At 44.1% G+C, this 16,524-nt stretch overlaps 1 long non-coding RNA gene across 2 annotated transcripts in view; it reads right to left on the bottom strand.

Moving 5' to 3' along the window:
- Window positions 1-12,438, bottom strand: part of LOC142829114 (uncharacterized) — a 166,422-nt gene extending 153,984 nt beyond the window's left edge. The window contains exon 1 of one of the 2 annotated variants that reach the window (XR_012903402.2): window positions 10,686-12,438. This is a non-coding gene — a long non-coding RNA (uncharacterized LOC142829114). Of the gene's footprint in view, window positions 1-1,541; window positions 1,626-10,685 lie in introns of those variants that run through there. The other variant, XR_012903401.2, reaches the window with a different exon arrangement.
- Window positions 12,439-16,524: the final 4,086 nt, after the last annotated feature.

The raw sequence follows: 16,524 nt of genomic DNA, 5'->3' as shown, positions 1-16,524 counted from the left end.
TAGCACAAAGTGTTGTAGGCTCTTCACAGACAAATAAGGAAATAAAGTCCCTGCTCAAATTGAAGGGCCCATTGAAACCTCATCAACAACTTTTGATACCAACAGGACTAAATCACACAAGCAAAGGTGTGTGCCTAATCAACAGGAGCAAGCTATAAACACCCTCCTAAATGGTGAGGAAGCAGAGTTTTTCCCTTATGTTAAATTTCCATTTTTAAATTTACAGGGAGCCTTAAGCTGATATGCAGTCTATGTAGATAAATGGAAAAAACTAGGGGAGAGGGGAAGGAAATATGAAAGCAACGTTTTAACAATGGGATTTGCTAAACACTTTTAGGTTAGTTAAGATTTGAATCGTCACCACTTACAGGAACTTCCTACATGTGCACACCAGAGGGCTGTGTAGGGCTTAGCAGAGATTGGAGTTACAAGAAACAGAATTCTATATATTGGTCAAGAACTTAATGCTGTTGGAAGAAAATGATCTTAAATGCTTATGGCTCACTATCTTAACAGATTAAAATAAGACAAGGGGGGGTGTCTGCTACAGACTTAAAAAAAAAATCACACCATGGATCAAAATAACCAGCTCTTTGTGAACTTTCATTAATGCAGGAAAAAGCAGTGTCATCATGAGGGACATCAAGTTCAGTGACATGCCTGAGGTCTCATGCTGCCAATACTAACCCGTTGTTGGCATGTCTAAATTAAGTTTTTCAACCAACAAGGGAAAATTGTATATTAGATACCATCTTTATAAATAGAGACTAAAATATAGCTTCTGTACAAATGATCACGACATGATTACAGTTATGGGCAAGCAGAATAAAACCCAATCCCATAATATATATAGTTGATGCTTTAAAAGGACCAGCTTCACAAAACTACAATTGTTAAAGAAATCAGCTGGGAGGAAGAATTTAATCAGAAAAACATGAATGATAAATCAGCCCAGCCAGGGCTGTGTCAGATCTGGCCTTAAAAGCCTCTAAGGATGGAAATTCCACCACATTCCCAGGTAACACATTCCAGTGCTTCACCACCCTCCTAATGAAAGAGTTTTCCTAATATCCAACCTAGCCCTCCCCCCCTGCAAATTGAGACCAATCGTCCTTGTTCAGCAATCACTGAAAACAGCCTCTCTTCATCCTCTTGGGAACTCCTGTCCCTCCAGGTAGTTGAAGGCTGCTATCAAATCCCCCCCCCCCCCCCCCTTCTCTTCTATAAATTAAATAAGCCCAGTTCTCTCAGCTTCTCATAAGTCATGTAGTCAACTAATCATTCCTGTTGCCCTCTGCTGGACTTTTTCCAATTTGTCCGCATCCTTTCTGTAGTGGAGGGGCCCAAAACTGGACACCATACTCCAGATGTCACTATAGAATAGAAAAGAAGATTGATATGTGGGCAGGAATGGCAGGCACTATTTACTCCTGCCTACTTACTCCACAAACTTGCTCAGATTCCTCTGGTTGTATAGCCACACCATGCTGTTTATTGGGGTCCCCTACCTTACTTATACTCCTGTGCAACATGCTACTTACAACGGTCTTACTGCATTTCCCCAGGACCTGAGAGAGAGAGAGCAGTTTCTTTCTCTTTATTCAGCTAGCTCTATTTCCCTGCTGTCCGAGCTTCCTTCTTGTGCCCTTCTTATCAGTCTTCAGCTGATAGGCTAATTGGCTCTTTAGCTCACCAGTTTCTGACTCACATCAGATTAATTAACTTCAATTATCCCAATCAGCCTTCTGAGGCTACCAAATCCCCTCAGGAGCAGGGACAAGGCCTATTTCTGCCTTTTTGCACTACAGAAACCTTCCCAGTCTCCACTAGTCAGCCACACCATGCTATTTATTTAGGTTCCCTCCACAGACACTTCCAGTCCTCTGCACCAATATTTACAATGTCCCCAGGGCCTGAGAGGAAAGAGGTTCCCTTCCGCTGAAATCTCTGTATACTCACGTTCCTCTGTTCTCCCACTTGTAGTGCCCTTCTTAACAGTTAAACTGATGGGATCTTTAATTCGCCCAGCACCTCTCCTCCATCTGATTGAGGTAATTGAAGTAAATTATCTAATCAGCCCTGGGCAGGGGAGGGGAGTGATCAGAATGCAGCCTCACCTGTCAACTCCCTGCACTCAGGGGAAAGAAAAGAAATGTTGTGGGATTTATAGGAAGTAGGAGAGACTTGAGATTTCACACCCATAGAAATCACTGATTTCAAATCCAATCACAAGAAAAAGAGACTGAGGGGTTGGGGGAAGGATGTTGGAAACTAGGTACAGTATACTGTTTGAAGGCTGCTAGTGAATCATTTTTTGGAAGCCAAAGGTTTCATCATAGGAGAGGCAAAAGGAGATCACGGTACAGTGAGAAGGAACAGCAGGGGAAAATGAAATGTGAAAAGAATGTGAGATTGGAAATACAGGCAGTCCCCGGGTTACATGGATCCGACTTACATCAGATCCCTACTTACAAACGGGGTGAGGCAACCCCGCACTAACTGCTTCCCCCCAGCAGACGAGGGAGACGCGAAGCTAGAGCCCCCCCAGCAGACCAGGGAGACGCGAAGCTAGAGCCCCCCCCAGCAGACTAGGGAGACGCGGAGCGGCTTTTCTCAGCAGACACCTCAGCTTGAGAATAAAGGACTGAGGGAAGTGAAGTGTGGGAGAATAAAACTGAGCTCTGGAGAAATGTTTGGCTAGAGTTTCCCCTACAATATGTACCAGTTCCGACTTACATACAAATTCAACTTAAGAACAAACCTACAGTCCCTATCTTGTACGTAACCCGGGGACTGCCTGTATTGACATGTGAATGCTCTTGCAGCACTTCAGGGTGATAATGCCATGGGTACTCCACTAGGCCCAATGTTCTCTGACTAGTCCTCTTTCCCACTGTACAATAAGGAAGACTTCATCCTCTCTATGTATATATGATGCATCCATTACTATGCTACCTTAGTGAAATAGCATGCTATTCACCTCCTGTGCCAACCTACAGTAATACAGTGCAGTTCTCCCTATCATACAGCCCAAGTTAAACTTTACAATACCAAATTCCTCATTTTTTTCTTTTCCTGTTTGAATGACCACACATCATGTACATTTAAACTTTTTTCTTCTCCAGTTTCACTAAGTTTGACTGAAAGATATTTGCATTACAATTCATTAGTCTTTTCTATCCCAAAACAATAGGATATTGCTACAGGTCTGATCTTATTTATGTAGAGAAGAATCAATGTTTGATGAAGATATTAGAAGAAAAACACTAGTCAATCATTAAGTTTTCTAATATCAAAGACCAAGCCATTCAAGTCACAGATAAACAATAAAATACAATTTTAAGAGCAGAGATGCTAGTTGTTATATGTTGTGAAAAATATATGCAATTTTTATTTAGTGTATATATGAAGGTTTCTTTCATTAAAAAAACAGTATCAATAAAAGAGAACCATTCAGTTCCTGGCTCCACAGACCTCCTGTCTGACCTCAGACAAGTCATTTCATCTCTCTGAGGCTCAGTTACCCAACAGCACTTTGTCCCCCGCCTTTGGAGTAGGGATTAGCTCTGTGTGTTTGGACAGCACCCAGCCCTATGGAGCCTTGATCTCAGTTGGGGCCTGTAGGCTTTGCTGTAATACAAATAATAATCACATTTTAAATCCTTTTTCACAGGTGTAATCTGGTGATTGAGGCTAAAGCCTAGAAGCTGTTACTATTAAAAGGCTAGTTATGAGGCTTGGACAGAATCCACTATAGAATATAAGATAGCATTCCTTCCTGGGCTGCCAGGGGAAGAGAAAATTGCTTTGACAGTTAAAGTGAACATTTGTGACAGTTCTTAGGGCACCAGAATATTGAGCCACCTTTTTCCTCTATGCTTCTAGTGCGAGGGTATCTTGCTTGTGGTCACTGTGTGTTTAAGGAGTTAACACCACCCACCTGTCCGCCACAAGCATTCTCCTTTGAACTATGCTATCTCAGTCTTTGACTTGCAGGTATAGGTGCAGTGCACATCAGTCCCCAAGTCCCTTTGAATTGCTCCCTGTCATAGCCTGTTCGTTACACTGGTTACTGATAGAAATCCCAGATAATCTTCTCCCTAAGGAGCAGTGTGCCTCATAGGGGTGCCATTTCAGATTTTGGTGTGTGTTGGGGGGGGTGACCTGTGCATACTGCATAGGGGGGCAGTGAGGGCATTAGCGGGGCAGACAGAGGACAGCAGTGCTACTGAGCATGCTTGTGACGTAATGGGGGTACCTGGCTGGTTTCTATGCTGCTGGCTCTGGGGTAACCCCCACTGGCTGCCGTGGGTACCACGACCCAGCAAAACAGGATGAGTCACTATGCAAACGAGTATGGCCAGACACCCCCCATGGAGAGGAACAAAGGAAGGTGGATGCTGCCCTGGCTGGGGGGCAGGGCTAGAAGAGGGTTAGTGAGTTGCTGGCTGGAAGCATGGAGGAGACAGCCTAGGGAAAGGGACTGGAGTTTAGGGGCCCAGTCTCCCCCATCTCAAGGGGGCCTGAGGCATCCTAGCCCAGCTCTGTGACCAGATTCCATTTGTGCTGTGCTGTATCCTGGAGAGGCAATAAACCACCCTCAATTCCACTGGCTGGTGGAGTCCGTTTGTGCCATTTCGGGGTGCAGGAGACGGGGGACCCCCAACGCGCCGTCACAATGCTCATTACAAGTCAAGCAGCAAATTGGAGGGTATCAACCCCATCTTGCCCCTCCTCCCCTCCCCCCCCCTCCCCACACACATCACCTCTTTCTGGGAGCTACTAAGGCACTTGAAAACTCTAGATTTTTTTGGCAGATTCCTTAGTAATTAGATAACAGGAGCCCTGTATCTAATTCCTATATAAAATAAAATTAAATAAATATTAGATCCACTCAAGCTTTAATACTAACATATTCTGACATCTTGTGGCAAGTCACTAAAGAACACTGGTTAGGCTTAACATTTTAATGTATATTCTTAATTTGATACAAACTCTACAGGGAGAGAGCAAGTGACTGTCAAGACTCCTGGGCTCTGTCTCAGCTCTGGAAAAGAGTGGGTCTAGAGGGTTACAGAGGGGCCAGATACATTTGGGCTTCATATAAGAACATCAGAATGGTCATACTGGGTCAGACCAATAGTCCACCTAGCCCAGTATCCAGTCTTCTGACATTGGCCAATGCCAGATGCTCCAGAAGGAATGAATAGAAGAGTCAATCATCAAGTGATCCATCCCCTGAAGGAATAATTTATTTTGTTTATTATAAATGTGCTTATAAATTTCATAGGGTGACCTTGTCTTATGTTAGTGGAGTAAACATTATCTTATTCAGTTTTTTCCCCACACCATTCATGATTTTCTAGACCTCTAACATATTGCCCCACCCGTTAGTTATTTCTTTTCCAAGATGGAAAGTCCTAATCTTTTTAATCTCTCCTCATATGGAAGCTGTTCCTTACCCCCTAATCATTTCTGTTGCCTTTTCTGTGCTTTTTCCATAGCCAATATATCTTTTTTAGATAGGGCAACCATATATGCAGGTAGTATTCAAGATGTAGGCATACCATGACTTTATATAGAGACAATATGATATTTTCTGTCCTATCTATTCCTTTCCTAATGATTCACAATGTTCTGTTAGCTTTTTAGATTGCCACTGGGGATGTGGAGGACTAGTCGACTGCCCTTAGCCCTACCACTTCTGCTCCTTCCAGGGGTGCAGAGCTGGACCCCCAAATACCTTCCCCTGGGGCCCACCTTGACTCTTGGAACACACCCCTATTTATTCAGAACTCCTTTTTTCCCCCTTATCTTGAAAGTGGAGTACGGGGCAGTGTTTGCATGATCATCTAATGACCCTTCTATTACCCAAAGGACAAACCTTTTGTTATCTTAATCACCCTGCCACCCTCTGCTTATAAACAAATTTCCTGCCTCAAAGGCAAAGCTGGTAACAGCACAAGCTCTGTTTCAGTTAAGAGCTGCCTCTGCAGTTAGGGCATATATTTAAGAAGACCTTAGGAATTCAAACTTCAGGAGGGGTTACAGACCCCTTAGACTCCCCTAAATGGTGCCCTTGGTGCCTCAGTTCACAGAATCCTAGAACTGGAAGGGACCTCAGTCATTGAGTCCAGTCCCCTGCCCTGATGGTAGGACCAAGCACTATTTAGATCATCCCTGACAGGTGTTTGTCTAACCTGCTCTTAAATATCTCCAGAGATGGAAATTCCACAACCTCCCTGGGCAATTTATTCAGGTTTAACCACCCTGACAGGATGTTTTTTCTAATATTCAACCTAAACCTCCCATGCTGAAATTTAAGTCCATTGCTTCTTGTCCTATCCTTTTCCTTGTAACATCCTTTTAGATACTTGAAAACAGCTATCAAGCCCCCTCTCAGTCTTCTCTTTTCTAAACTAAACAAGCCCAATTCTTTCGGTCTTCCCCCATAGCCTAGGTCATGTTTTCTAGACCTTTAATCATTTTTGTTGCTCTTCTCTGGACCTCCTTCAATTTCTCCACATCTTTCTTGAAATGTGGTGCCTGGAACTGGACGCAATATTCCAACTGAAGCCTAATCAACGCAGAGTAGAGCAGAAGAATGATTTCTCGTGTCTTGCTCGCAACACACCTGTTAATGCATCCCAGAATCATGTTTGCTTTTTTTGCAACAGCATCACACTGTTGACTCATGTTTAACTTGTGGTCTACTATGACCCCTAAATCCTGTTCCGCAGTACTCCTTCCTACAAAATCACTTCCCATTCTGTATGTGTGAAACTGATTGTTTCTTCATAAGTGGAGCACTTTGCATTTGTCCTTATTAAACTTCATCCTGTTTACCTCAGACCATTTCTCTAGTTTGTCCAGGCCATTTTGACCCTGTCCTCCAAAGCATTTACAACCCCTCCCGGTTTACTAGATGTATCTTAAATCAGCACTCAGGTAAAAATCACATAGCACTTCTGAGCATTTATATTGAAACAAATGTGGGTTTACTTAAGAAAGCATGGAGAGCTGACTACAAACAACAGAGTGGTGAAAACAAATGATTACAATACACAATAAAATAATCAAATGAGAACTCAGATTTACACTTATTAAACTTTATTTAATAATGTAGGTTCCACCCCCAAACATTCATAGGAATCAGGATCAATTCTCTGATAGAACACTTCTCCTCTTCAAGATGGCTCCTCAGTTAAAAGGATACAGAGGGTCTTTGAATTATTCCTTTGTCTTTATTCATATCCAGGGCAAACCTCTATCTGTTGTAATGTTCTTCTTTTACCTCCAAGTGGTTTCAATTGTTTACAATTGGTTTTGACTATTGTCAGTTGATAGTCCTGGGAGGGAGCTAGGCTAGATAACCGGAGCCTGGTATTTTATCCGTTCAATCCTGCTTGAATGGGCCATCACCAAGATATATTGTCTCCTGATGGCTAACTTTTATTCTAAGGTCCATTAAGCATATTTAGTTACAGTATAAATACATTGTACCTTAAATGTTGTTGCCTATCAACTGTGCATTAATTATATTGCTCAATTAGAAATCCCAATTAACATGTTGTGATTTGGCAAGACCCTATCTTGTGATCAGACCCAGAAGTATTAGAGCTATTGCAGAGACAAAGACCCTGACATGCAAGGCCTTTCCTAAATATGTAACACTTTATGAGCATAGCACAATTAACAAAATCGTAAGCACTGCAACTTAGCAAAGCAGATAAATAATAGAAGAGGGTCAAAGCATGCCACGTTTGACCATCCATATGCTCACACCGTATCTTGCCGAAAAACCCCAAAGCATTAAACGTCATCATCCTCACCACCCATAATCATCATCATAGGTGCAGACTCTGTGAGTACTCCATGGGGAAAAAACTGGTGGGCACCCACTGGCAGCCCCCCCCCCCTTCTCTCCCTCCCCAGAACCTCACACTGGCCTCTGGGCCCAATAGATCAACACCTCGCTCTCCACACCTCTCACCCACCATGATCAGCTGTTTCCCAGCATTCCTGAGGCTTTGAAGGGAAGAGGGAGGAGTGAGGATGCAGTGTACTGAGGGGGCAGAACTAGGCAGGGCATGGCAATAGCAGGAAGAGGCAGGGTGGAAGTGGGGTCTAAGGGAAGGGATGGATTGGAGGCACCTCCCGCCCAGCACTTTTGAAAGTTGGCACCTATGATCATCATCCTGGCATCTCCAAAGGCACACAGGCCAGGATACAGCATTTATAATGTTATGATAATGCCCACTATGCCTAATGCATATTCAGTAGAGATTTCAGCCCCTTTTCCTTATCTCTATTTCCTCACCCTACTAATTCATGTTTGAGAGCCCTTCTCCCATAGCTTACTAGTCCTTCAGCTTCAAGCTTAATTAGCATATACCTCAGTGAGTTACCCTGGCATTTTTGTGGTCAAACATCTGCTGATGTTCCTAACTTAAAATAGCTGAAGCTATCAATTGGCATCTTATGGATCCTATAGCAATTTAGTCATATTATTTATTACATCATTCTATTTTGCAATATCTTACGATCTAGGATTACTCCTACATAGCAGCTTATGTTAACTCCTTTTTTGGCCTTGATTTGCTTAGCTAAGCTATTATCTCACAGGCTTAAGACTTGCAGGCTCATTATTTTACTGCCTAAAGTTATACCCATGCCTTACCTAAAATACAAATATCCACAGATTGCAATATTACATTTCCCAATGATTATGAACCTGCAAATATCTTACCTGTTACTTTTAATGTATCCTACGAGACAGACATGTGTTTGGTGTAGCGAGTTTGTCAAGTTTGAGATGAGAGTTGTTTGTAAAGAACAAAACTCTGTCACAGCATTGCTGCAGACAGTCTACGCACAGCAAGGATTCTGACCCTTGTTAGCAGGGTTTTGGAACATAGAAGACATTACATAATGTTTGCAACTCTCACTAACCATTTACATTCACCCAGCTGTGCATGGCTCATGTCGTGGAACTGTGCACGCAGTGCTTTTTTGGTGATGGTACTGCCCGGTACGCAGTACCGGTACCTCCAGACGCAGTACCTGCACCTCCAGTCAGAGCTCAACAACTTTTCCCCTGGAGTACCAGCACTTTTTTTTTTAACTTTACATAAAAAAAAGCACTGTGTTCACGTGTTCCCTTTGGGTGTGATGAAATGTTCATTAACCTGCTAACTTGTTTATTCAACATTGATCTATCTTGGCAACAATCTTTTTACTGCTCAGTGTAGTGAAAACTAAACTTTCCCTTATCTGAAGTCCAAGCAAAAACCCCAAGTCTTCTACTTCCTTGGAAAGGGCAGACACGGGGCAAGTACGGTGTAGGAGACTATCCCCTTCACAGCATCATTCTCCATCTCTACAAACCCCTTCCTACAGAAGAACACATATGGCTAGGTAACTATCTTCAAGAAGCTATCAGAAGGAACCTGACAGTGCTAGCAGCCTTGGCTCCCTCACCTTCTGGGGTGCACTATCCTAGCTCATGCAAAAGTGACACAAACAGGTAATTGGAGAGTCAGAAAGCACCATTTTTCTTCCTGTGAAATATACAGTAAATACAAGAAAACCCGTCCCAACTTGTTCCCTGCATAGACAAGGGAGGTAAATGAACACATATCTGCCTGGGGGAGGCTTCAAAAGGGTGTGTGTACTTGAAACATTCCCCTGACACAGCGTCTTTGACAGGCAGAACAGCTTTGTCTGCACTTCAAACAAAACTGCAAGGATTCCCCACCTACATGCTCTCATTCTCTCTCCTGCAGGGAACACAGGAATCCCTGGCACCTCACCTTGATAAAATGAAAGCAGCTATCTGCAGATAGGGGAAGAGCTAGAATATAGAAGCACAAGTCCTCCATGCAGATTGCACTGGAAACTGGTGGCTTTCTTCCCATCCAGTTGTTGCAGGTACACCCACTTCCAACATAGGCATGAGCCAGTGGAGAAACTCTACAAGAACCTCATTGTTTCTTGTGCCCGTTATGTACTTCCCCATTTTCCAAGGATGATGTGAGTCTAACAGTGCATTCAGCTGGGACTATTCACATGAGTAAGGGGTGTAAAGCTGAGCCCAAATGCAGAGCTCTAGTTACCAGAGCAATGTAGCCAGGAGTATTCTGCCTACAAACCTTCAGTGCAGCATATAGCCATGCAACTGGGTCTCCATCCTGCAAGGCTCCACTCCCTTCGCTTCATCCCTCACACTCTATTGCTCACTCTCCCCCATCTTAAATCACTTTCACTAGGCTAGGGCAGAGAGTTGGAGTAGGGGAGGAATAAGGGCTTCAACTGGTGGAGGTGCAGGCTCTGTGGAGGGGACAGGCATGAGGGATTTGGGGTGCAAGAGGAGACTCATTGAGGGTACAGGGTAGGGATGCAGGAGAATGAGGGCTCCAAATAGAGGTGTGGGATCCAAGTGGGGCCAGAAATGAGGAGTTCAGTGTGCAGGAGAGAGGTCTGGGCTGGGGCAGGAGGTTGGAGAGCAGTGGGTAAGGGCTCCAGCTGGAGAGGTGGATTCTGGGGTGGAGCTGGGAATGAGGCATGTGGGATCCAGGGGCCTCAGGGCTAGGACAGGGGATTGAGGTGTGTGAGGTGGTGCAGGGTCTGGGAGGAAGTTTGGGGTGTGGAAAAGGGTTAGGCATTCAGGGTCCTGTGGCACTTACCTTAACTCCCAGGAAGTGACCTTTAGGCACAAGTTGGCTCCATGCACTGCCCTTGCACCCGCAGGCACCACCCCTGCAGATCCTATTTGTTGTGGTTCCCAGTCAACAAGAGTTTCAATGCTGGCACTTGGGGTGGAGGCAGTGTGTGATGCCTCCGTGCCTAGGGGCTGGAGCCACATGGATTTAAAGCAGGCAGTGAGCCTGCCTTAGTCTGTGGTTTCCACTGCACTTCCCCAGACTTTTAACATCCTGGTCAGCAGTGCCAACTGGAGCCCCCAGGGTTTCTTTCTGACTGGGCTTCTAGACAAAAACCAGATACCTGGGAACCCCAACTGAAGACCATGGGAAATGAGAGCACTGATCACTTCAAGGAATCACTCAGCATTTTACAGGATTTAGTAATTTGGACACAAATTATATGATGAGTTACAGCTGAGCAACTTTAACTCTGATATCTTGATCATAGGTTGAGCAAACTTAACTCTGAGGTATTGATCATACACATGCCAAAACAGTGTCTGCAATTCTCATTCATCATCCTACATTGAGAAATCATCTGAATATAAAAAAGCATTGTTCAAAGTTATTCTTATTTATTTGCACTACCGCAAGAATATATGCCATGTGTACAAATGCATTTGCACAGTAACATTGCCCAAGTCTGACTTGATAAATCAGTTCCGCATTGGTGGTGCAATATTTTTAATTATTGAAGAACATTCTTTGCACAGGAGTAAGCCTGTAAAGTTTTATTAGCTTTCCCCCTTTTTGGAGGGGGAGTATAAATCAGTTTATCATATATCCTGACGTAGCTGGTTAATTTCAATGTGTGTTCTAAAATGGTATTAAAGTTCATCAATTATTTTTATATCCTATGTGTTCTTTTTGTGAAAGGTATTAAAATGGTTTCTTTAAATAGAACTCTGAGTAATTACACTGCTGTAAAATATTGATATGCTTAGTTTACTTCTGACATCACCTCCCTGGGCCTCAACCCAGCCCTGGCATGGCATGGCCCTTTCATAGCCCCAAGTTGCAGTCATCCTCTCTCCTCAGAACAGCCTGCACCCCCCATTCAAACATTATCCCCAGCTCCATGCTAGTGCTCCTACCCTCATCTGGAGTACTCACTGCCCCCTGCACCTCAGCCCTGAGCCCAAGCACCCCAAATCCTGCATCCCTGGCCCCACCCCACAACCCTCACCCCAAAAAACTCTGCTCCAGCCCTGAGCACCCTCCCACACTCTTAACCTCTCAGCCCACCTTTGCCGTACACCATTCGTGTGCAGAATGACATTTGTGACATGCATCAATATGGATGTTATATGTTACACATCGTAGTGTTGTGTGTCACATATAAGGGTGCGTGGTATTCTTTCTGGGGAGTTAGCTAAATGTGTCTACGTGCCATGATCTGAACCTCCTGAATTTTATAACATCAAGTGCCCAGTGTACATGCTCATTCAGGCACTGCTCAAAGAAGATAGAGGGAGAGGGGCATGCACAACTTCGTTCTCACCCCTTAAGTAGCTTTAGATGGAATCCAACAGATGACTTTGGTGGAACTGACAAGACAGCCAACAGGTGATGTTAAGTAATGAAGTGTTTACACAGACACTATGGCTACGTCTACACTGGCATGATTTTCCGAAAATGCTTTTAATGGAAAAGTTTTCCGTTAAAAGCATATTCGGAAAAGCACGTCTAGATTGGCAGGATGCTTTTCCACAAAAGCACTTTTTGTGGAAAAGCGTCCGTGGCCAATCTAGACGCGGTTTTCCACAAAAAAGCCCCGATCGCCATTTTCGTGATCGGGGCTTTTTTGAGGAAAACACTACTGTGCTGTCTACACTGGCCCTTTTGCGCAAAAGTCTTTCGGAAAAAGACATTTGCCCAAACGGGAGCAGCATAGTATTTCCGCAAGAATACTGACAATCTTACATGAGATCGTCAGTGTTCTTGCGGAAATTCAAGCGGCCAGTGTAGACAGCTGGCAAGTTTTTCCACAAAATCATCTGATTTTGCGGAAAAACTTGCCAGTCTAGATACAGCCTATGTGGCCCTGACTACCCTGACTTAAATGTGATGCCTGTCATGGAAGTGAAGTTATGTCTATGTAGTAGGGTATTTACATCAGCAGGACAAGACTGTAGCCTATACACTGACAGGCTGACAAACTGCTTTACATCAACCCACTTCACCATGTTTTCTTCTAGATTTGGCCACTTCGCTTTCTTTCCTCGGCATGCTCTTTTGCAAGAATGTAATTTCTTAATCTCCGCTTCTTCTTCTTCTCTCCATTCGTGAACAGACTTTTCATTAATGGAAAATTTTCTGCCTGCTGCTCTATTGCCATTTTCTTTTGCATATGTAACAACAGATCATTTAAAATCGGCTGTATATGATTTGCGCTTAGGCATCTTTACAAATATTTTGTTGGACTATATTTGTTATAAACTGAAGAAGTTTTAAAACGTTATGGTTGGTAGGTCTTCTATACTGGTAATAGGATAGTGCTTATTGATCAGAGGCCTCAGCTGTGGTTCATTACCGGTATAACAAGACCCAGTATTATCGGGTGACGTCGTAATCTTCAATCTTTATAGCTGGCAAGTGGCAACCACATCAAAGACCACCTTTTATGAAGGTGGCAGAAGTCTCTGTGGGTTACATACATCCACGGGTAATCTATTTTCTTTTTTACGCACAATAGAAAGACTGCGGGTAATACATGAGTGCGTGTTATACATGGATGTGTGTTATAGTCGCTAATTTACAGTAGTTTGATCTCTAATTCTTCACAAGGAGAACCCCCAGCTAGAAACATTTTTTTAAAAGGATTAATTTTTTTTTCAAAGGCTTCTTTGCAGATTTACACTCAAAATTACTCCAAGCGTGGGTCCCCAACTTTACTAGGTATCATCCTGGGACAAGAAATTTCAAAGAAATCTAACTAAGCATGTTAATTTTAGAGAACTTATAAACGTCAACCTTTAAACAGGTATCATGCCATATCACTATAATGCTGACCTCCAAGGGACAGAGTTTATGGCTGTATAGGAAATCTCACAAACAAATAATGTAACATGAAGACTGTGAAGTTAAGAACCTGAAGTTCAAGAACTGCCTTCAATAATCCCTCAACCTTAACTATTTAATCCTCACAACATGCCTGCTTCCCCCTCCCATTGTACAGATGGGGAAGTTGATTCATAGGTTTAATAATAACTTTCCTGCATCATTCCTAGGTAACAATGGGTGAAATGCTGGCCCCATCATTTCTACAATCAGTCCCACAGGTTGGCTAGTGGGGACACTAAGCCCATAGCTCTGAGACTGGATTCAGCAAAGGAAAAATGGATTTATTCTGAATTGTGGTCTTCTCTCTCTGAACTACCAATTTTATATTGCAGAATATTTCCCAGTATTTGATAACATTTGCCAACAGAAGATTTATGAAAAAGCACATTTGTCTAGCTGAAATTTCATTATCAGTTTTTCAACTTTGTCAAGACATATTAACATATGATTTGTTATGCAACAGCTTTCTTTGTATAACCATGTTTATAATAGCTTCCTCCACCTAGTTTTTAAAATTGCCTTTTAAATCTAGATTCTCCAGAGAAGGTGAGTAGTGATACAGTAAGATTTGATCTCTGAACTGACTGTGGCTGTAAAGCAGGGCTGCTCAACATGCGGCCTGTTTGTTCGCGACCCGTGGTGAGGTTTGGATTTACACAGGGCTCAACGCATGACCCAGAGGGTGGGAACCAAAACAAAAAATGTAGTCAATATAATGGCCTTCTGTTGATATGCATTTTAGTAGTTAAATTCCTGGACTGTCATTGCTCATTAAAAGGTCTGTCATATGGGTGGAAATCAGGTAAATATTGCATTTTATTAGTATCAGCAGAACTGATTTAAATGGGGCCTGCATGTTGTGTAGTCTTGCCTTAATCTTTGTATTCATGCCCGCACATGTAAGTTGTGGCCCTCGGCATGTGCTGTATCATTGTGACCCCCAGGGCTTCCAAAGTTGAATAGCCCTGCTGTAAAGTAACCATAGCAAAGTGGAAAATGCTAAACTTTATCTTCTTAGGTAAAGTAGTCTATTATTAAACTTCCTGATATGATAGACACCTACTAGCTTCCTTACACTTTTACACCCCTAATTAAAAGTAATTGTTTAAATGGGGGGGCCACACAATTTTTCACCAGGGGCCACTCTGGAAATTTTTCAAGTGGCCCAGGTTGCACAGGAAGGAGTGGGGCATCAAGCAGAAGGGGTGGAGCCAAGATACTTCCAGATTCCCCACCCCCAGACAATGATTAGTCTGGGGGTGAGGGAGTGCCTTTGCCCCCCCCCCCCCATGTTCTCCCTAGGTACCCATGCCCCTGGCATGGGAGACTTCTCGCGCCCCTCTGCCCCTAGGCCAATTAGGGCCTGGGGGCAGGGTGTGCACAAAGCCTCCTCTGCTCTGCTTCTACCCTGCGAGCAGCACATGGCACTTAAAAGTGCCACAAGCTGCTGGCAGGGTAGGGGAAGGCTTTACGCACTCCCCCACCTGCAGGCCAATTGGGGCTGGGGGCAGGAGAGCAGCAGGGCCTCCGCAGGCCAGATCCACCCTCTTGGTGGGCCGGATCCAGCTCGTGGAGGCCCTTTAGTTTCCCCCCTTGCTCTAGGCACTTGCACTAATGACACTGCTTTCTTATCTCTGCTACGTCACCCTCCCTTTCCAGGCAGCTTTCTGCTATGGCACTGGACAGCTTGAAAACATACCCAGAACCAGCCATCCAACTCCATATTATATGTCTGGTTGTTGTGTAAGGTCCCAACAAGGGAGAGAGTGAATACACTAGCAACAACAGCAGGAGAAGTGGGGTATAGGGACTTGAGAAAATGAATCCCATCAGGGAGGTGACCAGCGGACCTACATCGATCTGTTCATCATCACTGGTCTTTCAAATGCCACTGACTCTTGCATCTTATTAAATCTTCAGTGCCTTTGTTCTGTGCCATAAGCCACTTACTACTCCCCCCCCCCCCCCGCTCCCTCTCACACCCACTTATATCCCATCAGCCTCTTGCCTAGGCTAAGGGATTCTCTGATTAATGGCAGCTTTTCTGGTGCATCTCTCCTGTAACCTTGTTAGTTCTTTATGCTGCCACAGAACCAAATGTTCTTAGAAAACTGCTGATATGACACACATTTAGCTCAGTGAACATTAGCTTACATGGTAAGGAGGAACATGTCCAAACAGGACTGAGGTGTGTCATGGCAGTCCCAGACACACTCATTGCTCAACCAAGAATGTTAAAAAGAACAACCCACAAGAACCAAGCAGCCCGCAAGGAACATGGGACCATCCCTTTGGAAAACAGGAAGATCCCTGGGTATAGTGGTTCCCCCAGTCTTTGGAATGTATCAAGCAAAGGGGGGTCAATCAAGCCTGTGCTGAGCACAGCCTGGGGAGGATAAAACTGCACTAGAGGACCTAAGGTCTTTTGCGTCTGATTTGTGCAGACCTAGGATCCCAGCAAGAGGGAACATCCAGAAGGGAAGGGGCTGCACATATACAGGGTGGGACATCCTCAGTCTTGCTCCTTGCCTAGATTTGCATCACCCCCGCACAGACACAAATGTGCTTTACAAACACCCCACACTCCAGGGTGACTTGTTCTCCAGGGAGCCCCTGTGTGTGGGGGAGGTGGGGGTAGAAGAGTGGAGGAAGGGCAGCAGCACCGGAGGCATAGCCTTCCTTATGAATCGGGACAACCAGGGCAGAGGATCACCCTGTAGTCAGATGCAGGGATTTGTGCCTGTTGCGATGCAGGGCT

This window comes from Pelodiscus sinensis, chromosome 5, assembly GCF_052426305.1.
Source record: "Pelodiscus sinensis isolate ZL-2025 chromosome 5, ASM5242630v1, whole genome shotgun sequence".
NCBI classification, from domain to species: Eukaryota; Metazoa; Chordata; order Testudines; family Trionychidae; genus Pelodiscus; species Pelodiscus sinensis.
Note: the sequence above shows the minus strand (reverse complement) of the source record. Positions and strands in the feature narration are given on the sequence as shown.